Genomic DNA, 25,515 nt, shown 5'->3' on the forward strand with positions numbered 1-25,515 from the left:
ACTTTTTTTACCCGCACCCGCATGGCTTCGAAAATTCTCGTGCGAATCGCAATTAGCACACTTCACAAATAACTTATTACAATATATAGACGCCAATCCTTAGATTGATGCCGTCTTCTTAAACTTCTCTGAGGCATTTAACTAGGTTCCCCACAACTGACTGCTCGCTAAACGTTCTAACCTTCGGATTCCTTCTAACAAAATTTCCTGGTTTTAAAATTTCCTCACCAATCGTGAACAATTCAGAACTGTGAATGACCATCATTCGTCTCTCACTGATGTGACGTCCGGGACCCCACAAGGTGAGGGCCTCTCAGCACTGCTTTTCCTAATTTAGATTAACGACCTACCGAATAATATTGTTAACCAGTTAAGGCTATTCGCCAACGACTGCGGCATTTATTTACTACCATCTACAACCCTGAAGACAGCGTTGCTCTGAAACATGATCTCAACCATATCGCAGCATGGTGTGATCAATCACCAATGCCACTAAACACAGAAAAATGTGAACTGGTATCATTCACTTGTAAAAACACCGTAACACGTAGTTCTCCAACCTAATAAACTCATTCCCGATTGCAGCTGCAGCATCCCACAAATACCTCGGGGTTCATGTCTCACCATCCCTACCATGGACATTACAAATACAAACCATTTGCTCAGACGCAGCGCGCACGCTCGGCTACCATTGCCGGAATCTAGAACTTTCATCTTCGGACATAAAAACACTAGCCTATCCAACGTTCGTACGACCAAAACTGGAATATGCATCATCAATTTGGCATCCATCACAGGCATACCTCAACCACAAGTTATAAGCCATAGAGAATCATGCCGCCGGCTTTATTTGCTCACAGTACTCCACTAAAACCAGCGTCACTGCACTAACGCAATCTGTGAACCTGAATTCCCTTGAGTCACGCTGGTTTTATCATGCCTCTGCCTTCTTCATGTCTGTTATTATCACCCGAAATCCAGACACCCTCTCTTAAAACCGCCACACCGAACCTTGTTCCTTAGTAGCCACAGCAACGCCATAGCACGACTAACCAGCCGTGCTTCATCAATGCCCAACTCATTCTTCCCTGAAGCAATAACCCTCTGGAACCATTTGCCCAATACAATAGCCTCATGCGCCCAACGCTAATTATTCCGCGAAAAATTGCTCAACCATGTTCCATAATACGTGCGTATCAAATGTGCCCCCTGTGTTTTCTTTTCTGTTTTGAACTGTATTTTTTGTACTGTAATTTTGTATTTCCTGCTATTATTGCTGTACCTATGTAATTTGTTCTTTTTCTGTCTTCTCTGTTGCATTTAATTTTTTTTTTCAAAACGCTATGTCATACGTTTCCGCACGCCCCTTGTGTAATGCCATGAGGGCTCTTAAAGTGGAAATAAACGAAAACGAAAAATGAAATGAGAGTTCATTTACAGCAGTCCCTGGGTTGTGATCACAGCAGTGAAAAATTGAGGCACCATTCAACGAAGGGCAAATAAGGAAAAGAAGTTGGAGAGCCATGCGGTTAACAAAGCTGCTCCTTCGAACCTTCCGTCTCTGTTCCTCCATCGTCTTACACCTACTGCGTTGTGCCGTTCTTCGGTGCAAACGTGATTGGCGGCTGGCACTGCGTCTGTTTGGGGCTTGACTTCGGAGGATTTGTGTTCCGGAGGTTCATGTGCTTTCTTTCCGGCAGGGGAATAGGGAGGCGTCGTTGCTGACATTTAATAGCACGTGGTGAGCTGTATCGTGTTCATTCTCTTGTTTTTTTATCCTGTTCTCCGGGGGACATGTGAGTAGTATTTTGGCTTTCATTGTATTCGTGTCTGGCTTTTCTGTTGAATTTGTACTTGGACACAATCTAGCGGCAGTATCCGGTGCTGCCCGGGTTGCGCAATTGTATGGCGACAGTGTGTTCAACCGACTTCTTGCGATGAGAAGTGTTGGTCTCAGCAAGCGTAATGGATGAATATCAGCCACAGTTTTATAACAAATCCCATGGGCTCCTATGGGAGGCGTGCGGTTGCAAGATGTGATAACAAATGCGTGCTGGCTGTGTGAAGGATCGAAAACTGAATTGAATAGCCGATTGGCATCATAAGATTCCAGAAAATTCCAGGTTCGAGTCCTGGCAGGCTCTCTAATTATTTTGTCACCTGACTCGACCGGCGAAGATGGACATGGGAAAGCAAGCAGTCTTGACAGAAGATATTTATCACAAGCAAAGCACATCCGTAAATAAACAAAGCACAGCAAACAAAGCCCCACAAGAAAAAGAAGAGCTAATGAGAAAAACAGAATCACGTCCTGAGGTCTATTGATTAATCTCCTTCTATAATCTACACGGTGCCACACAAAGAGTTCATAAACCGGTCTACCCAATGACGGGCGCTGAATTGAAAGGACAGAGTTGCAGTGGAGAGGTGGAAGCTGTAGACGCTCTGTCGTTTCGATGATGTGCGATACGATTCGAAAACGTCGTCTTCGTGGGGGCAGTCGTAACGTAGTACCACGGCTCGAGGCCGCTTCCAGAAGACATGTGCCCGTCGTCGCTGGAGCGGCCAAGGCTTGGGTTGGCGGTGCGTCGGGCGACTGGAGCCGATGCATAGTCGGCCTGATCTCGCACAGGTTTGTGTAGCGACGTCGGTGCCTTGGTTCGAGGCATCTCTGGCTTTTCTGTTCCGGAACCCGGTTGGTTGGTTGGATCCTTAAGTCATGGCGCGTACTCACTCGGGGGATTGGCAAAGAAGCTGCCTGTAATGATTAGGCTGTAACCCGGTTTATACTAGATTATGATGAATAAACTTTATTGGAGACCAGGTGCTGATGTTAGGGCACCCGCTCGGTGGGAGGCTTCCTTAGTCCGGGATGCCTTGGGCTATGCTGGCCATCCGTGCCCTCTCCACCAATCGTCGCTGGTGTGGAAGGTAGGAGCTGGTCAGCAGCTCCACCCACTGCTCATAGGTAGGGTTGGGGTTAGGGGTGAGGGAAGGGGGTTTCTGGCACTCCCATAAAATGTGGCACAGGGTGCCTGGTTGGGGGGCAGGATTTGCATGTTGCAGGGTATAGGGTGGGATACATGGCATATAGCAGGGTGTTATGTGGGTAGGATTTAGTCTGTAGTCGTCGAAAGGTAGTAGCGTCATCACGAGAGAGGTTTATATTAGAGGTTTACATTAGAGAGAAAAAAAAAGTGAAGTACGTGAAAAAGATTGAGAGAAAAAAAAATCGTTGGATAGAACAGGATTGCGAAGAAAAAAATTACGAATGAAGACATAGCTGTCGAACAGGGCATCCGGCCTGTCGCCGCAACAAAGGAGTGAAAGGTGATTACAACACTTCTGTGGCCATATCCTAGACCAATACGCTAGCACCCAGGGAAAAAATAACAGTTAAGTAATGGGAGATTTGGACGAATTAACGTGTATTCAAGGTGCGTGCGTCGCATCGAGGAAAAGCTGCGGCAATTTAAAAGAAAGTGTTTTATAGTTTCGGGGACTTTGCAGAAAGGGCATTGAGGAGATACACCTTGACTAGCTTTTTGTGGATAACATTTAAAGGGGGGACTCTGCAGCGAAATTTTGTGATTGCCACCTCACATTTACGTGATTCCCCCAATTTAAGCTTCCATAAGGGAGAGAGGTGAATATAGTCGGAGTATGAACGAAGGGCATGCTGCCAATTAATTGTAAAACTTGAAGGCGCCTGAACCTCGCCCCCAACAGAAAACTGTCAATTGGGCAATTCACGACGGCAGGACCCCCAAGAGCGAAATTGGCTAAATGGTCTGCCAGTTAATTCACGATTATCCCTGCGTGACCAGGGACCCACACTAACCGGATCCCGCGAAGCTGGTAAGGAACAAATGAACGGAATGACCCGAGAAGGGAAGAATCTTTATCATTTGTTAAAGCGGTGCACACGGAGAGAGAATCCGAAAGGGTAACCACCCCCGCAAATCTATGCTATAGTTTATTAAGGGCTAAGATTACCGCCAATAATTCTGCCTGAAAAATTGGGGTATAGTCTGGCCGCATGATTGTGAAGGACCAATCTAGAGACTAAGAATATATTCCTACCCCAGCCTTCTCATCACTTTGCGAGCCATCTGTGGCAATGAATACATGGGTATGAAAAGTAGCCAAATGATCTTCAAGTAAATTGTTGAGTAATCGGGCCGGCAATTCTTTCGCATACGGAGGAAAAATGTCCAAGCTTATGTCGACAGGCGACAAATGATCAGAATAAGGCTGTAGTAGAAAAAGATTTGCATGAAAAGGCTGCAGCCATGCCTGTACGCAATCCAATTGAGGAAGCTCAAATCGGGGCCACGTAAATACTCGAAAAAGGTCAGGCGTCGCGAGGAAAATTTGTTGAGCCTCGTACAATGGAGATTCAAACAGTTTTTAGAAATGTTATTACAGTTAGCAATTTAAATCAATACAGAAGTGAAGGCAACCGCGCCTCAACAATACAGAGTTAGCTACGTACTTTGGCAACCCTAAACATCAACGCAAAGGCAATCTCTCAATCAGAAATAGGGGATGAAGTTTGTACGTCGCGCAGGCAGAAAATAACACGCAACCAAATTCCATTACAAGGCGACCATGGCAACGATAAATCATTAGCAGGGCGTCTCTACGCATACCGAATTTATGATTGCATAGCCTACGCAGCACTCCAGCAGCTTTTTCACCTTTGGCAGCAATGTGAAAAATTAGAGGACCCCATGTGAGGTTGTCGTCATGAATTACACCCAAATATTTCATTTCCGTGACCTGAGGGATGGATTGCAAGCAGTATGTTAGACATATTGATATAAGGTTATTGCAGGGAAATGCTATAACGGCACATTTCCTGACATTTAGCGAGAGGTGTAACGTGCTGAGCCAATTATCTAGGACAACCACCTAGTCCTGCAGTCTCTGATACAACGCTTGGATGTCCCTATCAGACGAGAAAAAAGAAATATCATCGGCATACACATAAGCCGATATGCCGTTCTACATTGGGATAGAACTTACGAGCAAGTTAAAAATAACAGGAGAAAGAACTTATCCCCGAGGAATTCTACGAAATTTGTGATACTGGGATGTCGATAAACCACCCTTAGAACAAAAGAATTTCCTTCCCTTTAAAAACTCACCAATCCAGGATCGGATGCACCCTGGAATCTCGCTAGATGCAAGAGGTGACATCAACGTGCTGTATTCCACGCTGTCGTAGGCCTTTGCTATATCTAGGGTTACAAGTGAACTGACATGTTGTAGTCGACGAGCTATTTTATTAAGGCTCTCGATGTCAACGTGGGCCTTCCAAATAGAATTCCCAAGTCTGAAGCCAATTTGGACGGGGCTTAGAATGCGATTACTATTCATAAACCGCATAGGCTGACCATGCAATAACCTTTCAACCAGCTTTACCAGGTTACGAGTCAATGAAATCGGCCTAATGTTGTCTTCGGTGAAGCCCAAACTTTAGTTTTTCAACAATGGTACTATCTTAGCAAGTTTACATTCCGATGGTATCTAGCTGTATTTTAACGACATGTTGACAATGTTTAGCAAATCATCAGGAGGCTCCTCAAACAGAAATTTTAGCGTTGGCACCGTAACGCCATCTGACCCTAGAGCAGACTCAGACAGCTGCAAAACAATATCAGCTAATTCAGCCCTTGTCACAGGAGTAAAGCCTTCATTTGAAACCTTGCACACAAAAGGAGAAGAAAAACGAGATTCCAGTTCCCATGCAATTCGTTCCAATGTTCCCATAGATTCACTTGTTGACTGAACGATTGACTTGCCGTTATCCTGATCTTGTACGACCTTGAACGAAGGAATCTATGGAACGTGCGCCTATTTGTGGACTTTGATAGAGAGGCAAACTTTTCGGTGTTATAATTTTCTTTTGGTTTCAATACAATCCGCTTGGATATGGCAGCCGGAAACTGGACCAATTGGATGGCCATTGGTTTTTAAGAACTTTCTTCCAAGCCGCTTCTCTCTGACTATGCGCACGAGTCCATTCTTCATTTCACCATGGACTAGAGCCGCCATCTTTATGTGAACAAACAATAAAGTGGGATTTTTTAAGAGATTCTGAAAGGATTGATGTCACTTGACCGGCCCGGAGGTCCTCGTCTCCCGACGGAATAAAGCTAAGTGCTGCCTTTATTTCCTTTTCAATGTGATGAAAATTTATATTCCGAACTATTTGGGCTCGCGGTGGGTTGGAAGGGCATAAAAACTCATATGTAATTGGGATGTGATCACTACTTGTAGCCTGGTCCCAAGTACACCATGAAGATATACTTCCCGGGGTAGAGAAGGTCAAATCAAGAACAAAACTTGTCTGCCATCGAAAAAAGTTCGCAGATCCAGCGTTAAGACAGTACGAATTGTTGTCCCGCATCCAGCCGCAAAGACGCGTGCTACAGGAATCTGTGCGGAAACCCCATGATACGTGGTGCGAATTGAAATCCCCACAAAGAACAACTCGCTTTTCACACGCCGACACGACAGCATCGAGTGAAGAGGTGGAAGTTAATCCACCCGGAAAGTACGCGTTACTATAGAAAATGCAACGCAACCTGGAAGGTTAAACGTCACTGCCAGAATTTTCGATTCCACGCATATTAATCGAAATGAAATATGGGCTTTACGGCAAAATTGAGGGGATACTTAAGTTAGCAATACCCCTTCTTTAGTTGGACGGTCTAAACGGAACGTTCGGTAATTCTGGAATCTCAATGGCCTACCAGAAGCCAGCTAAGTTCCCTCCAGTACAATAAGGCGGGATCAACCTCAGGCGGGATCAACCTCATCCAAAGGTGGTTGGTTGAGTGACCCAACAGCCATAGTATTGAAACCACATGCTAAATCGGTTTCCACAGCTATGCCACACAACGCAAACACAGACTGTGTGATGTGTGCTGCATGAGCTGTTAGGAGCTGTGCCATAGCATGCTAGTAGAAATCCATCAGCTTGGACTGACTTTTTTCGATTGCTGACGCGATCAAATCAACAAGAGATGCGTCCACCGTAGCGGGTCCACGTGCCATAACTGAGACATAGCCTGACGATCTATCTTCAACTACAGCCATCGCCTCACTCCGCATAAACCGGCGCTTTTCAATTATCTTAAGGATTTTCACGTCTTGTGCTCGAACCGGAGAGTTGGAGTAGTCCGCACGGTGTGAGTTTCCACATAGGCAGCAAGTTTCCAGATCTGTCTGGCATGGAGCAGGGTGGTGATCGCCTCCACAAGTACAACAACCAGCGGACGACTTACAGCCCCCAACACTGTGGCTGAATCGCCAATATTTTCGGCACTGTAGTGGGCGAAAGGAAATCGGCTCACCTTGAAGATTAGACGCAATGCCTTTAACTCCCCAGAGACAGGCACACCAGTGAAGGTGACAATGCTGGCTCGGTCGGATAGTGGACATCGTTCTCCACTCGGCTAAAGCGATGCACAGTAATGACACCAGCCGAAGCAAACTACTGAAGCATATCTGACACGGACATATCTGGGTAAACTCCGTGAATGATGCCCTCGAGCAGGCAAGATGTGCAGGCCAAATGGGCTCACCGGGAAAGGGGCAAAGGTTGAACACTGCAGTACGTCCTGCACGCACTCTTTGTCAGGCGATTGGATCACGGCGCCTCCTTTCCCTAAGGGACCCACGCTGGTGATTTTCTGGTAGCGCTCCGTAGCAGCACGAAGGGCGCCTTGCATTTTCCGGGATTGTTGTGCCGTATTGCGCCCCCATTCGTGGGAACAAGAGCCACAGGGATGTCGTTAACCCCGTGGCGGAGGAAAGCCTGCAAAGAAAGCTTCTGCGGTGTAAGACTGGCCGACAAGGGGAAAGGGAAGACCCCCGGCCAGGAGAGTTAGTCGCCATTCGGCACAATAGCGCCCACCCTCAGTACAACCTGAAAAAACGGGTGAAAAAAAATTCACAGCATATCCACGGGGTGAATGATGATGAGTGGGCGAAGCTCCTGAGGGGAAATCATCGGTAAAACCGTGACTCTTCAGTGAAAGTTCGCCCACTACATCTGTGTCCGAACGTAACGTCCAGAAAGTCTCGCTTAAACCGCGCGTCAGCACCTTGGGGCCGAGCTCGCCTGATGCGTTTTGCAGACGCCCCACGAGCTCTCACTGCATCGGGGTCTGCCTGCCGATACGCGCGCTTTCTCGCCGCTTCCCGTTATCTGACGTTTTGGAGATCCTCTTCGCGCCGCGGGCCGTGCCGCTTCGCGTACGGCAGGGTCCTCGCGCCGTTGCTGTGACGCTTGGGCCTCTCGTTCTCGAACGCTGGGATCTTGGCGGCGTCGTCGCGCAGCCAGACGACACGCTTCGGCCTCCCGCTCTCTTACGGCAGCATCTTGGCGGCGGCGTCGCGCAGCTTCACGGAGCGCTTCTGCCTCGCGGGCTCGCACATCTGCAGCCTTATCCATCGGGCGACTCCGAGCGCGCGCCAACAGCGAACGGATTTTATTACAACGCTCCCCGCCATCTAGTAAACAATCCAAGAACTAAACTAGAGGTAGCCACGCCATCTAGTAAACAATCCAAGCGCATCTTTTCATCATATACAAGTACCGCCATCTAGTAAACAATCCAAGAACTAAACTAGAGGTAGCCACGCCATCTAGTAAACAATCCTAGAACTAAACTAGAGGTGGCTACATACATACGTCGAGGATGGACAGACCCACGCCTTAAGGAGCTTCGCCCCTAAAAAGAAAGAGGTGACAAAATAACCTAAAACTGACCAAAACCCCGCGTAGGAAGCGAACGCCTGGCTGAGACGTTCAGCAAGTGGCGGCACAGCTAAGGGACATGGACAAGGCTTCCAGAGCGCGCGGATGCCCGGTGTCTTCGCACCGCAGCTCTCCGTCTTTTCTTCTTCGACTTTCTTATCTTGGGCTTCATTGCGGGGATTGCCCTTAAGTCATTACACCACTGTAATGGGAAAAATCCCGCTCACCCATCTACGCTTTTTTTAAAACAAAATTGTCAAATTATTTTTTAGGTCTTTGTTCGGGTAGAATTTGTAAGCGAAAACGAAGTGTATAATTAAGATAAGCTTCCTTGCTCTCACTGATGGCGGTGTCGTAACCGAAACGCACTGCAGAAAACACGGCAGAAAATCTAATTTTACACAATGGGAGGGCACGGAATGATATTGATGATGGTGAAACAACAAATAACGCTTCCTGTGGCCGGAATCGAATCTTGGTCGCTTGCGTTATGAAGCCAACGTATATCCGATGGCGCCATCGCCGCAATCGCGCCGCTCATCATTTCCTTTGGGGCCGTTGCGCGGGCGTTGGCTTTCGACTTTGACTAAATTGAAGTGGACAATGAGTTCCAGATGACAATGGTCTAACGGGGATGATGGGGTGGGCGCTTAGCTTTCTCGTGATGGATTCGATACCTGCCATCTGAGTTTGGGCCTTATCGCGCAGGCAGTTTGAATTTTGATCGTTGACGTTTGGACTTTGACTCTCAAGTGGTTGGCACTTTGATCACAGACACTTTGATTTTGATTGCTGCGGCTTTGAATTTGGCATTTTACCATTTGATTTTCTGTCGCAAAAAAGCGTCGCGTGTCAGCCACCGTCGTCGTTAAACAAAGGGGATTTGAATTTTATATCATTGTGTTGCAGAGCCACTGAGGAAATCTGTAAAACCACGTAATTTTCTCAAAATCCTGATTGTTTTTAAAGGGTGTCTGTATGGCGAAATCTTTTAAGATAGTCTGTATATTTATTTATTTATTTATTTATTTATTTATAAATTAATTCACGTATTATTTATTTATTTAGAATACCCTTAAGGGCCCCTTCACAGGAGGGTATTATGGAGGGAGAGAGGGGGGTGATTTATCATATACAATATAGCAAATGAACAACTAGTTGCAGAAATGCACAAACTAGAAAAACTACAATGATTACAAATGAAATACAAGACATGAAATTCTTCACGTATAATCAATATTATCCAGAAATATAGACAATAATTATGACTCAACGAAACACAAAAATGAACGTAATCTGGGATACACAAAACAAGCGAGCACATACTTTACACTTATAATTATGTAGCAGATAAAACAAACACATGTAAAAAGGACAACGTAATCACAGCAACAATTAGGAACAGGAACCACAAAAATATGCAGATTTCGCTGAAGCCAAACATCAATTTTTGACACCATGTGCAGTATAAAAAAGGGAATGCAAACGCAAGGGAAGGGTATGAAGGGCTCACGCATTTATGTATAAATCACCTCTGTCAACGCAAACCTGTTTAATATCTGAACTGGCGTGCGATAAAAAGGCATTTCCGAAAAAAAAAAACATTTCAGCGCTGTTTACTCTTTCAGCTCCTACGCCATAACCAGTATTTGCTCGTGAAATTTGAAGCCGTTCAGACAAACAGTTTGGCTTGGCGTTGACATCACCTGTGGCGACTTTTCGGCTCATCAGGCATGTAATTTAAAAAAAAAATCTTTTTTGCCGTTTTAGAGGCGTCGCAGGACAAAATTCTTAAAAAAATGCGTTGTTTTGGGAGTTTACGTTATTAGCAAAGATCAATTGAATGTATCAACCAGTGACTGATTTTTGGGGGAATCTTAAAAAAACCACTTGTTCCGAAATGCAGATTCATACCATGAGTGCTGCCTAGGGCAAACCGCCAGGCTATTTTTGAGAACCTTACAGGCTACATACATTAAAAAACTTCAATATGCGCAGGGGCGAAAGAGGTGCTCAGAAATTTTCGAAAACACAAACAATTTCCATTTTTTCGTCTGATACAAGTTAAATTTCCCAAACTCCCGCCCATCCAGCCCTTACGTCGTTATAGGAATGTGCTGCCAAATTGGAAGTCTCCAGTTCTAGTAGCTTTGGCAGGTCGTTAAAAATAAGTGTCAGGCAGTCAATGTATCGGTCACGTGGTTTTATCGGCTTAGAAAGTGCTTTTCGAAGGCAACCAAAAGTCAGCACTCCGGATGACGACGGCGGTACGAGGAGCATCCCCACTGCTGTGGCCTAATGCCTAAGGGGCTGTGCTCATGAGCTCAATGACTGGCGTTCATTTCTAGTCGCACTGGCCGCTTTTCAGGTGGAGGCGAAAAGCTAAAACACCCTTGTGCGGAGATTTGGGTGCTTGTTAAAAATCCCCAGGGCGCAGAAATTAATCCGGAGCCCTGCACTACGGCCAGCCTTTTATCCCCATTTCAATTTTTAGCAGCGGTGGAAGAAGTTCTGAAATACGATTTAGGATTTTTGAACTTTATTTACTTCTATTTGGTAAAACCAGTAGGTATAGTGCATTGGGGAAACTGGTTGCATTTGATACCCAGAGATTTGCTGTGAAGCCGGATTCATAGCGAACATTAGAGCCCGCTTTTTTCGCCAGTTTTACTCGCTTTTTATCGCTTAAATTCCGACATGTCTTTGTAAACAGTTGAATTCTCCTTACCGTATTCATGCTTTTAAAGTTGGATGGAGGCATATTTTAACGTATGTTTTCTTATTCTTTTAGGATTGGAAGGTGGAGTAAATGTTACTCTTATCTACTCAGATTATCAAAACTGTTCAGTTTTTCGTGTGCCTCCGGGAAAAGCAGGTAGGTCTAAATTGTTTGTGCAACTGCGTTAAAACCTCCCGATGGCAAACATACTACTTACCGATAATTTTCTGTACAAATCAAATCAATAATTTTCAATCCGGCATGACGAACAACACAGCTGACAAAACTTCGCAGAAATAAAACTTTATAGATAAAAAAACATAAGGTCTTTCAAAATTATACTGAGTGTGTTCGCACCCACCCACTTGAAAGTTTTTGCCAACGCGGCGATACTGAGAAAAAAATCATGCAAATGTATGACTTTTTCGAGCATAAATATCGGCAATAGAAATTTGTTTGAAGATCGAGATCGTGTGACACACGGAGAAAGTGTTTGAATAATAGAAAACAGCTGGTTTTATTCATATAACCGCGAAACGTTGTTTCACGATGTTAGAAAATTATCACATGATTTCCTCCACTAAGGTAGTTGGGAAACTTTGTAGTACTAACGGAGCTCTGATGTTCTCCTGGTACAGGAAAGAATACTACATCAATTCATATTTTCACAAATTCCAAAACTTTGTCCGTCATTAAACAATAATAACTAAAGAGAAGAAACAACCGAACGAGACTGTACGTTTATGTCACGCAAAACAACAAGATATAAACACAGCAGGCGCAGACAAAAGACCCAAAAAGGTAAAGCAGGGCTATGCTTTGGAAAAAATGACCGAGTTAAAGTAAAGGTGAAATTCATAGTATGTGTTTGTCACTGCCACCGGTTCATCCCTGAGGTATTTCTTATCCCCGGAGCACAGTCGTGGCGTGCTATGTTGCGCGGCCAGGTCACCCGCCCGGGTCCACGGTGATACGACATGTTCTGAGCTTCTGCCCGAGTTCCGAATGCAGCTCTCTTGAACGCGTCGCTGTTCTCTTTCGAGGCCGCGAGAGACGAATTGGTTGTCGATGGAAAGGCATAGCAGTTGCCGTTGTTGATTGACCAGTGGTACGTGTACGGTTCCGGACGCTCGACAGCCATGTGTATCGACCTCGCTCAACAGGGCCTTTCTGTTGTTTGTCCATCCCGGGTTCGCATACTTCGCCGCCGCGGCTCTGGCTGCTTCCGATTGGCGGTCGCCTTGATTTTGATTTGATTGTGGGGTTTAACGCGCCGACGCAACGCAGGCGATGAGAAGCGCCGTAGTGGAGTGCTCCGGATTAATTTTGACCACCTGGGGATCTTTAACGTGCGCCGAAATCTCGTACACACGGACGTTTTTGCTTTTCGCCTCCATCAGAAAAGCGGCCGCCGCGGCCGGGAATCGAACCCGCGACCTCGTGCTCAGCAGCGCAACGCCTTAGCCACTGAGCCACCGCGGCGGGTGGCCGTCGCCTTGCACTTGACCGCTAGCGCTGTACAACGGGCTAATGACCTTGGTGCCGCGTGCTTTGGGCCTCCTTATTCTGTTTTAAGTGTAGAGAATTTTAGGGGTTCACCTTATCGTTGCACCTCATTGTAACACTCTGATGTCAAGCGACTGCCGGAATGAGGCGGCGCAGCGAGATTCCGGATCCAAGTAGATCCCCACGGCGTAGCCGTCGTCACAGCGTCCCAGACAAGCACCGTAAAACAAGTGGTTTATAAAGTCATAACCGCTCGAAACTCGTGAAGCGCTGGCGCCTGTCGTATATCTCCCCGTTGTTTAGCGCAAAGAAAACTGTAGATAGATTTGAGGCAAAATATACGTAATTTATCGGCAGCCCCGCGTTCGTTTTGTTAGAAACGCTCGTGAGGTTGGTTTTTACGATAGCAAGCGGAAGAAGTGGCATTGCAAGAAACAAATGGCGCATTCCAACATTCGCCATAAGGCGCCGGCCCGTGCGGGATGACAACCAAGCACTTGAGGGCGCGCAAGCAGTGCGAAGGCGTGAAACTGCAAATGCGTCGGACAAACCTCCGTTCACTTCATCAGGAGAGAAGTGAGGCAGGACGGCGAAGAGCGTAATGGGTGGTATCAGTGAGCGGATAACGGCGCCACAGCCCATTATGGCGAATCATTGCTCTGCACTTCCGACAGCTTTCCCGTTGAGTGGAGACAGCTTTTTTCTTCACGTGGCCTTCTTCTGTGGCGGACCTTTGTACTAATTTTTGTGCTATTGGCAACTTGCAGCTTGCATACATGTAGTTCAATTGTGATAATTTGAGGTTTCTGGAAGTGTTCTAAACAAATTAATTGCTGATAATCACGCAATAGTAACTAAATGCCTCTTTTGCACGCATTATGGGAGAGAGACATTGTCATTTTATTACTTTTTCAGGTTGGGGGTGCCTTGTTTTCATCACTGATGGAGCTAACGGTACCATGCCACCAGAATGCGCAAGAATGTTTAACATCAGTTGCAGCACTCGCTACCCATTAGAGGTATTTTATAACAGTAGTTGTGTAAATTTAACTGAACAAAAAAATAAAGCTCTGAGCTGAATTTTTTCTTCTTTGTTATTGTGAAGTTTCTGTTATTTACAACGAAACATTGACATGGCTGTTTCGCTACCCTATAAATTAAGAAGCATCACAGAAGTTTGTCAGGCTTGTGAAAAGTGATGAACATGGCACAAAAAAAAGGTGGGAGGAGGTGACATCAGGAAAGTAAACAAATAAACAAAAGATAAAGATACTTCTGAACTGCTGAAGTTGACGCACACACACTGGCTGTCATGTCCTCTGCCGCCGCCTTGCTCTCAACTTCTGGACACCGAAAACCACCTCGAACGCATCCCACTGGACCTCCACACTTATGTCTCCATCACCCAAATCCCCGAAACTGTGCACCCCATTCATAACTAAGGACACCAAAAAGCACGCATTCGAATGTTTCTCAAGATGCTCCAAGATAATCCCCAACATATCCGATACGTTAACGCAGCCAAGTATCACTGTAAACAAGCTTTCGCGGTCACCACTGTAGACCACCAAGGAGATAGACTGACTTCCGCAACATTAATAGCCAATGAATCCACAACCGCACCAGAAACGTCCATACCCCTCACAGCCACTACAACTCAAGACTTCCTCGCTGTAGTCACGGATTCTGAAGCAGCCTGTCACCCTCATTATGCCGCCAAACGCCTTGCTCCCTTAGTACTCCGAGTCATTAAATCCACCCAAAATCACCCTAACCTCTCAATTCCCTGGACCCAGGGGCATGCGTATCTGGAGACATAAGCTCATGCTGCTTCCCGCACGCATTAATAACGATAATTCACCTTTACAACCTCACTGTCACCGTCAGAAGAAGACCACACCGTGCCTCAGACACATAAAGACATACCGACAGCTACCGCCTCAAACGCCTTATCCTACCTTCGCCCCACAACAAGGTCACCATAACGCCATTCATTGCCACCTCCTTCATATGAATGCATACCCACAGGCACCCTCCTCCACGCCATCCACTCCACCTCCTACTCCGCCAACTGCAAGTACTGTCTCCAACCCTGCACACATTACCACCTAATCCGGGCGCGCTCCCCCCTTCTCTCACCCCAACCCCTCCAGCAGCAATAAGCAGTGGGAAGGCATATTAGCCAACCCAGACCCCGCTGTTCAACTTAGGCTCATCGAAAGGGCCAGCGAGTGCCAGGGACTTCTTATCTGAGAACTTTTATCACCGTATTTCAGATACGATCTAATTTCTGGTGCAAATAAAGTTTACTCCTTCACCTCCTCAGTTCTTCTGAAGGGACTAGAAATTGAGGAGGATCATATGCCACATCGCTAAAGAACTAAATGATAACAACATAAAGATAAACTGGGCTAAAATAGCAGGAAGGATAGGACCAGTTCGTGCTCACTCATCTCCTGAAGCATCCTAGGAAAATATATACAGGTGAGTAAGAAAGTTAATTGGGCGATAAAGGAACAGGTCATCGCCCAGATCACAGACAAGACACGTCTGGAGCTGTTTAGCTGCGGGTGCCCGGGTTCTCTACAGGTGTCACTGACTAATGCTTCTGAGCAGTCTTAGATCGAGAAATTGCAAAGCAAAAGTAATAACACTATAACTGCGAGTCTGCTATCCCACCAAAACGCGCTACCTTGGTCCCAGTAGTAGACACAAGGTAAACCGTGCACGTACACAAAATCACAGCTTTTTTGGTGGCAGAAAGCGCACGATAATGCTCCCTTGGGTGCACTAGTGTTCTGAATGTCGAACGAGACGAAAGATCCACCGAGTCGGAAGGTCCAACCCGTCACGTGATCGCCGAGACGACAGATCCGCCGAGACGGAAGATCCAATCGATCCTGAATGTACAACCAGACGAAAGATTCACCGAGATGGAAGGTCCAATCGAGCCTGAATGTCCATTGAGATGAAAGATCCACCGACACGAAAGGCCCAACAAAAAAGATAAGTTTAGTGCGCTGATTCGAATAAAGCGGATAGGAACGGGTTTGAATCAGTTGTGTAAAATTTTGCCCCATCAATCTTGACTGACCGTTTTGACAATTTTGTTAGTCGTATGCATGTAGGACTCAGTTTTGCGTCCATGTAACCTGTTTCCCGTTATCGTATTGATTGATTGCTTGATTGATTGGTTGTTGGGTTTAATGCGGCGACGCTCCACAGGCGATGAGGCGTCCCGTAGAGGAGGACTCCGGATTAATTTTGACTACCTGGGGATCTTTAGCGTGCGCCGAAATCTCGAACTCACGGGCGTTTTCACTTTTCGCCTACATCTGAAAAGCGGCCGCCGTGGCCGGAAATCTAACCCGCGACCTCGGGCTCAGCAGCACAAACGGTAGCGTATTGTCCCGCGATGCACTGGTCAATTTCAGCAAAATCGTCTCTCAATAAAACAAGCAATAAAGTTTCGTTTTGGGTACGGAAATTTGTCAAGGCCTAATCCGCTGGGTTCCTCACACACAGTATCGTTCCATCACTAAATACACGTAAAGATTGCCCCGGAACCAGGTGCAGCCTTTGATGTTCGCAGGCTTGAAAACGTTATCGCTAGTACATGCCCACCCCATATAATCTGTGGAGACTTCAACGCCCACAAAGAAATACAGGGAAGTGCACGAACAAATTCTCGTGCAGCAAGGCTTGCGGAACTACTTACAAAAAGGGGTATTGAACCACTAAATGACGGCAGCATTACTTATCTAAACAATCCCACACTCAGCAGCTGCATTGATCTTTCGTTTGGCTCCAACAGCTTCATCCCAAAGTTTACTTGTTGAACTGACCTGGAGACACCAGGCAGCGATCACTTCCCAATTTTAATATCTTACCAAGACGTAGCTGTATCTAGACGTGAAATAAAATTCACGCGCACAGACTGGGAAGTTTTCAAGAACCGCGTCGACGAGGAGTTCACCGCCACAACCTCCGACAAATTATAATACCAACTATGGCTAGTTGTCTGAAAGAGTCCTCGCGCGTGTGAGGAGGCGCTTATATGTCAACAAAGACGAAGAATACAAACGGCTGCGTGCTATCCGTAGGCGCGCTGAGCGGAAGGCTCGCCGTACAAAAGAATTAGAGGATCTGAGGCAGGCTCGCAAAGCTCAAAGACTTGTGAGACGCTACTTGGAAAAGTTAAGTCGACAACGGTGGCGCGATTTCTGCACTAAATTAGATGTGCACCAGCCTCTCCCCCGGATATGGCGGTTCCTAAAGGGCATGCGGAAAGACAGCCAGCAGCTATTTCCATTCAGGGCGCTGTCACTACACGAGGGAATTTCCCAGAAAGAAGCGGCTGAAGGGTATTGTAGGCTCCTGTCTACGATGTCTACGCCTCAAGTGTCTCCTCAGCGTGTTCCTGACGCAGCGCCACCAACCTCTCTGCCCGCCCTGGACCTTCCATTTTCGATAGGCGAGTTGAACACGGCCATCTCAAACGTGAAGAAACGGTGTTCTCCAGGTTACGACGGCATAACATATGAAGCAGTTTCCCACCTCTCTCATCACTCGCGCTTAGGCCTTCTGGAGTATTACAACGCAACCTGGCTGCGTGGTACTGTACCTGCAGAATGAAAAACAGCCAAAATTACAGCCATCTTAAAACTCGGAAAACAACCAACTCGATACGAATCTTTTCATCCCATAGCCCTACTAAGCTGTATAGGAAAACTTATGGAAAAAATGAACTTTAAAAGAATGAACTGGCACATCGAAAGCAGGAAGCTTTATCCGCCTGAGATGAATGGCTTCTGTCAAAACCGGTCTGCCATCGATAGCATCCTTGCTCTTGTGGCGTCACTAGAACAAGAATTACACCGCGGGCACATACCAACTGTGCTCTTTTTAGACATAAAGGCTGCATTTGATTCGGTTTTTCATACAGCCATTCTTGAGTCCCTTGGTGGTATTGGTTTTGGTGGGAGGCTGTATGCATGGGTTTCAAGCTACACGGAACGACGACAAGTTTTTATGAGTACACCGGAAGGCCCTACTTCGTGTCACATTATCGAGAAAGGAGTACCGAGAGGAGCACTTTAGAGCCCTCTGCTGTTCAACATTGTGCTAATCAACTTAAAGCGTGCCCTGCCTCCTGGCGTGAAATTAACAATTTACGCCGATGACATTTGCATTTGGAGTGCAGCAAGGTCTCGTCGCCATACACAAACGAGGCTCCAGAAAGCTCTAAAAAATATATCTGACTACCTTGCGCCCAAGTGTCTCCGTCTATCGCCTGAAAAAAGAGTAGCCATGGCATTCACCCGCAAGCGGATGACTCAATTCCGGTTAATCCTTGGGGGTCATCGACTGCATTATGTGCGCACCCAAAGATACCTCGGGATAACTCTGGACAGGAACTTCTCGTGGGCCCCTGAGGTCCACAGACTACGTACTCGAGTTTCTGCAGTGTCGCAAGTTATTGGGTACCTTGCTGGCAGTCGCTGGGGAAGTGACTGTCGATCGATGGTGCTGCTCTGCAAGGCTTATGTCGATGGCATGCTACGTTACAGCCTACCAGTTTTACAGCGGCTGTCGACTTCAAGCAAAAAGCAGCTTGACGGAGCAAGAAATAATTGTCTGCGTGCCTGTCTTAGTCTGCCTAAGGGCACTTCGTGCACTGGTACAGTTGCGGAGGCTGATTGCTTGCCCTTGGATGTTCTCCGGCTGCAGGAAACAGTTCGAATATACCTGAAGCATCGGTTGCACTCACAAACCAATGTCGTGGCCCGTAATGTACAGAGCAACGAAAATTCCAGCTTCGCAGAAGCGATAAACTCTATAAACATTTCTGTAACCCCTCAAGCACGAGAAACCACGCCGTCTGATTTCCCTCCCTGGACTCTCTCACCCCTTTGCATAATCATTAGCATACCTGGTCTCAACTCCAAGAAAACTCTGCCACAATTTTGCCTCCTACAACTCGCGCTTGCCTACATCAATGCCCGATATTCACATATGGCCCACTTTTTTACTGACGGCTCAACTACGCCTTCATTTCGTCAACCGGCAAAGCCTTGTCCTACCGCCTGGAACGAACATCATCCACGTCTGCTGAGCTCCATGCACTTAAACAAGCCCTGCGCTACATTCTTCGTCAGCCACCAGCCGAATGGGCTATATTCACGGACTCGAAGGCGGCATTGCAAACCTTACGGCGTGCCAGCTGCTTCAGCCTTCACGAGCATGTATCCCGTGACGTCACGTACCTGCACCTTCTCGCCTACGTCACCGGTCACCGAGTGACCCTACAATGGATGTCTGCACATTGCGGCATTCTCGACAACGAGAAAGCGGATGAGGCAGCTCGGAGAGGCCTACAGCTGCGAAACGTAAGAAAGATTTTTTTCACAAAACATGAGGCCGTGGCGCTAGCGAAGGAGCTTGCCTTAGACGAGCGAAGCCGCCTCTGGTCTTGTCCTGAAACTCGGCACCCTTTCCTGCGCCATATAGACCCTGGACTCAGAATGAGGCTACCAGAGCGGATTCCACGTAAGCTTGAAACCCTGTACCACGGGTTGCGTCTCAACGCAGCGCTCACGAACTCTTACCGCCATTGCCTCGGTCTAACTGCAAACCCCTATTGCGATAATTGTGGATTGCCCGAAGCAGTAGAGCACGTCCTTCTAGAGTGTCTGGCATACATCCAAGAAAGAAATCACCTCGCAGAAAAGATTGAGTGCCTCAACAACGCATCTATATCTTTGAAAGGTCTCCTTGGACCCTGGCCCTCTCCATCGTCCCAGAGAAAAGTTTTGGTTGCTTTATTTGACTATTTACACGGAATCGTCCTCGTAGAGACAATTTAGAACTTTACATGTGAGATCGTGTGGACTTTTAAGTCACCACGCAAAGCTTCGTGTTCACTTTTTCTTTTAATCTCTTCTTTTCCCCTCTTTCTTCTGCCCTACTTCTTTTAGGGCCTTTACTGCCTTCTCCCCATCCCCGCAGAGTAGCATGCAGGCGGGAACATGCCGGCAAACCTCTATGCTTTCATCTAATAAAGAGCTCTCTCTCTCTAAAGTTTGTCGTCAGAAAATCATATTTTTATAATTACTCGTAGGCTAGAAAAATAAACTTCTTGCACTTGCCATTTTCGTTGAAATCAAGGCATGATCTATCTTATACTGAGTTGGGCGGCGCACTAGAAAACTTGGTACAAGTTAAGCTTTGCGGGAATAAACGTGCAGACAAAATCAGCTCGACAGACAGCAGAATGCATAATCGAATCGGTTCAGCATCGGCAACCAGCCCTGTTACTCTGTCGCTCGTTGTTTCAAATAAAGCCGTTCATTATTGTACACTTGTAGTGTAGGACATGGGCGGAAGGCGAGAAGGGATCTGAAGAAGACAAACAGTTTCGAAGTGTTGAAATTCAGTTGAAACTGGAAATGTGTGAGCAAAAGATACTGTGAGACTTCGCGCAGCACTCGATTTGCACATGTGTGCCACTCTAGGTACATATACGTTTTTCATTTTGCGACTTTATCGTTCTCCTGCCTTCTTTTTACTTGGAAAAGGCGACTGTCGTTGCCGGAAACAAGCCTAAACTTCATTTCACTAGCACAGTACCTTATTCGTGCACTGACCTGCCATATTCAAGCGATAAAATGGTTTAAGAGGAGAATGTTATATAAATACTTTTCTAATATCAATGTTTGCAAAGGCCATAATACCGTTTGCCTATTCTGAGCTCCGCACCGAATCATCGCAGTGATGTGTGACTTTCTCCATTTTTCGCCAATCATTGAACTGCTTGGCAAAAGTGGAGCCCACGAAGATTACTGTGAAGATTGCACAATCCAAGAAAAAACAATCGAGGTGGAATTTTAAGAATACTACACACCCTGGTTAATTCATTGCTAAGTTGCAACTTACCGCTTTTTTATCTGTTGAACTTGTGTTTGTGTTTGCGTTGTATAGACAGATACAAATAAACATGGTTTTCTTCATTTATGCAGTCGGTGATACCGTATTTAAGTTTTAAACCCCTAAAGAAGGAAAGAATACCCTGCGAGGTCTGCGGTGGCCGCAACAACTGCAGCAGTAACGCGAAATGACGGAAACTGATTGAGTTCGCGTCACGACGACCAAGATTTTAGAGTTCATTCCTGCGCACGTGCGATTGTGTAAAGCATGTCTTTTAGGAAATACTTGTGTGCAATTCGGAACATGTGTCGGAATGAAGTTATTGTGGTTTATTTTCGGAGAGTTCGAACTAGTTTCGTTTTTGGTTTTGCCGTGTAAGACGCCCATAGCTTCCAACGATATTTGTGATCGTGCATTAGCCATACTTTAGGAGTCAACATGACCTCCTGGTCACATGTTTTTGACTTCAGAAACAGATAGGATAAACCGGATAAAATAGAGAAATTCGAGGGTAAACTGTGGACTCGAGCAGAGCAGGACAGGAGTGGTTTGAGGTCATTGGGAGAGGCCTTCGTCCTGCAGTGGACCTTAGTAGGTTTATGATTATGATGATGATGATAATGATGATGCTGACCATTTCTAGGGAGAAAGTATTGTTTCATGACGTACTATAACGCTTCACCGTAAGCTTCATATGCCTGTGCGACGGTGACGCCCGTAGAAAATCTAATGTGAATTAAAAGCGAAGTAATATACGTAATAAAGAAATGAAACAAACTGAATTTTTTATTGTGAACCGTAAAACCATTTCGCAAGGTAAAATAGCAGACCGGTCTTCAGCACGACCACACATTTCCGTTGCATAATACGGCCAGAAAAAAACATAGTAGCTGCTCATCGGGTGCTAGCGTGCCTACTGCACAAACGTTATTCAAGAAATGCTCAGCTTAGCAGCTCAAAATACTGCAATCCAACAAGTAAACAGCAATGTCCGATGCAATGTTGGAAGCGCCTGTCCTGTCCTCTTTCTTGTGTTCATCTATTTTCAGCGCGGAAACTATGTCGCAATGTCCTATATGACGGGCATGGGCCTCAACATATTGTTACGGTAAGCAGAAACAGGACACTGGCCCATAGCTCCAGAGGATCCACGATGACGACGATGAAGCAGTGGGTGCGCTGGCTCAGCTTGAGTTGCCATGGCCGGTTGTACATAGTTCATCATTAAATACATCGCTGCTTCATCGTCCAATATTCGTCGAATCTTTACCTTATCGCGACGCAAATATTTGGTGGCGGTGCGATTTACGACTACCCCATGCAAAGGACCCCTTCGGCCAGTCCGGAACGGCCTCGCCCTGTCCACCTATCCATCGGGCTGGACACCGGCAACGTGTAATGTCTCCAGAGTGCGGTTACCTTAACTTCACCGCACCTAGACGTCAAGCCCGGAACCCCAGGAATGGCGCATGCACTTATCCCCCAGGTAACTCTCCAACAGCCACGTACTCCGGCCATCTTGCACGGTGAGGTGTTTTGAGGACGCTGGCTGGAGCAGTTTGAGCATTTCGCATCGTTCAACCAGTGGGACTCTCGTCAAAAGCTGCGTCATGTCTATTACTCACTCGAACACGGTGCAAGGACGTGGTTCGAGAACCGCGAGGCGAGGTTGTCTACGTGGGACGAATTCCGGCAGGAGCTTCTAGAAACGTTCGCCACCACAGACCGTCGGGACCATGCACACTGGCTTTTGAGTCGCGGATTCAGAAACCCAATGAAACCGTGAATATGTTTTCGGAGGACTTGGCGCGGTTGTTCAAGAGGGCAGACCATGAAATTTCGGGACCGAGGAAGCTGTGCTACCTGATGCGCGGTGTCAAAGAACAGCTCTTCGCCGGTCTCGTACGAAACCCTCCTCGCACGGTGAAAGACTTCGGCAAAGAGGCAACAGCCATCAAGCGAGCCCTGCAAGAGAGATGCCGGCGGTACAACCGCGTGAAAGACATTTCATCCGGTACTGCTGGCTCCCTAACAAATATGGCCAACGACACAGCCCTTCGGGACACCATTCGCTCAAGTGCACGAAAAGAGCTGCAATGGAGTGGCATTGGTGGGCTGAAACCTGCGCCGGCCTCGGTTGCTGGTGTGGTTCACCAAGAGAACCGACAAGCGCTCTAGATCGTGGAGCAGCAGATATAACCGCCATGAGTGAGTTATGTAACAGCTCTCCGTCACCAGCTGCCCATCGCAACCAAACCACGGCCGCCCCTGTCGCTTCGAACCGACCCCCGACTCCAGAGAGCAGATTCTGCTTGTAATCTCGGTCCCAACAACAGAATTCATATGGAACGCAGGTGCGCAAGACGAACGTGTGGCGCCATGACAACCAGCCACTGTTCTATCATTGTGGCGAAGCAGGTAACGTTTGCCGCCGTTGCCCGTACCGCAAAATTGCGCTTCGTGGCTTTTCACCCGCCGCCTCCCGACCTCGCTTTGGCCAAAGACCTCCAGAAATCGAAGCTTACCTCGCTGCCAGACAAAGTCCTTCGCCGAACCTCCGACGTTCACAATCCCCTCCCCCGCTGATCCTCCCATGTTCACAGTCACTGTCTACAGGCTCGTCAACTGACCGTCGAGACCACCGAGGACCGCCACGTGGAAGATCCCCCAGCCCTGGGCGAGGAAACTAGGCGCCGCAACCTCAGGAGGGAAGGTTGCTACCGGCATACCTTTGCAAGACCTTCGTGAACCGACTACGCCGCCGACCGAACACACGACCTCGCCGATACAACACGATGACCTCGTCGACAGAATACGCAGCGTACCCAGCAGAACACGCGACCTTGCCGACGGTACCCACGATTCCGCCAACCGGAGCCACGACGTCACCGTCTGATCGAACGGCGAATAGAAAAGGTACCGGCGAAACTGCCAGTGCAGACATTTTAATCTGCATAGACCGGCACCAAGTGACTGAGCCGACAGTGGTGCGGACTACTCCGTTGTTAGCCAAACACTCGCTGATCGCCTAAGAAAAGTGAAGACACCGTGGTTCGGGCTACAGATTAGATCGGCTGGTGGTCACCTGATGACGCCTGTGGGGAAATGCACCGCCAGGATTGGTATCGGGGACTGCTAGTTCATCGCAAATTTTGTCGTCCTCCCCGAGTGCTGAAAGGATTTAATTCTAGGAATTGACTTCTCAAGTGAGCACAACGCAGTAATCAACGTAGGGTAGCACTCTATTAAATTTGCCACGAGCCATTGCCGTCGAGAACATGGAGTACACCGTTCGCCTTTGCATGATATCGACGATGATAGGAACGTACCGCCGCGCTCCTGCAGGATAGTTTCTGTGATGTGTGATGTCCGCTGTACCATCGATGGTATCGCCGAGCGTATGGACGCCCTCCTGCTGGATCACGACATCGCAGTTGCTCGAAGCATGCTGCACCTCACCGAGGGCCGTGCGGAATAATTTCTGACAAATTTTGGCAAGGAACACCACCACATCACTAAGGGTGCCGCCGTTGCTTACTTCGAAGAAATCGCGGGCAACGGTGACTGTCTTGTATCAGAAGGCACTGAACCTGATGAAAGTGATCCTGATCCTATCCATGACATGAATTCGAGCTTGCCGCACGCGGAGCAACGAGCCCTTCGTGAGTTGCTAATAAGCTTCAAAGACTGTTTTTGTTCATAGTCTTCTGTGCGTCATACACCACTGACGAAGCATCGCATCATTACTGCCGACGCTGTGAGACGCCAAAAACCGTATCGTTTATCTACCAAAGAGTGCGACGCCATCCGAAGCCAAGTAGAACAGATGTTGCGAGACAACGTCATCCAGCCATCTCGGGGTCGGTGGGCGTCCCCCGAGGTTTTAGCAAAAAAAGAAGAACGGCACGTTGCGACTCTGCGTAGACTACAGGAAGCTGAACCAAGTCACAAAAATGGACGTGTACTCGCTGCCGCGGATCGACGACTCCCTCGACAGGCTTCGTCACGCTCGTTAATTTTCATCGATGGATTTGAAAAGTGGGTATTGGCAAATCGAGGTTGATGAGCGCGACCGCGAGAAGGTCTGTATGAGTTTAAGGTTCTCCCTTTTGGGCTGTGTTCCACACCTGCCACATTTCAAAGGATGATGGACACTGTTTTATCCGACTTGAAGTGGCAGACGAGCTTAGTTTATCTCGACGATGTCATCGTGTTTGCACCCACATTTGAGTAACATTTGCGACGGCTATCTTCCGTTCTTCACGCCATTTGATCGGCCGGTCTCACGCTGAAAGCGGAAAAATGTAATTTTAGATACCAGGAGCTACTTTTCTTGGGCCTTGTTGTCAGCCACGCCGGCGTCAAGCCCGATCCTGACAAGATAGCAGCGGTGACTAAATTTCAGACCCCTGCGGACAAAAGGCTTTTAGACGATTTCTAGGCCTTTCTTCCTATTACCGGATGTTTGTAGAAAACTTTTCAAACATCGTGGCATCCTCAACCTGCCTCACCCGTAATGATGTCGCCTTCCATTGGACTGAGGAGACATCCCAGTTGCGCCCCGAGTGACAACCGATTTGCGCCCCGAGCG

The 25,515-nt window shown here is 47.3% G+C and overlaps 1 long non-coding RNA gene across 1 annotated transcript in view; it reads left to right on the top strand.

Moving 5' to 3' along the window:
- Nucleotides 1–14,065, top strand: part of LOC144162016 (uncharacterized) — an 82,059-nt gene extending 67,994 nt beyond the window's left edge. Inside the window, exons 4-5 of the long non-coding RNA XR_013320571.1 lie at nucleotides 11,565–11,648; nucleotides 13,914–14,065. This is a non-coding gene — a long non-coding RNA (uncharacterized LOC144162016). The remainder of the gene's footprint in view (nucleotides 1–11,564; nucleotides 11,649–13,913) is intronic.
- The last annotated feature ends 11,450 nt before the right edge of the window (nucleotides 14,066–25,515 follow it).

This window comes from Haemaphysalis longicornis, unplaced genomic scaffold (genome assembly GCF_048455015.1).
Source record: "Haemaphysalis longicornis isolate Haplotype H1 unplaced genomic scaffold, Haemaphysalis longicornis Haplotype H1 scaffold_12, whole genome shotgun sequence".
NCBI lineage: Eukaryota > Metazoa > Arthropoda > Arachnida > Ixodida > Ixodidae > Haemaphysalis > Haemaphysalis longicornis.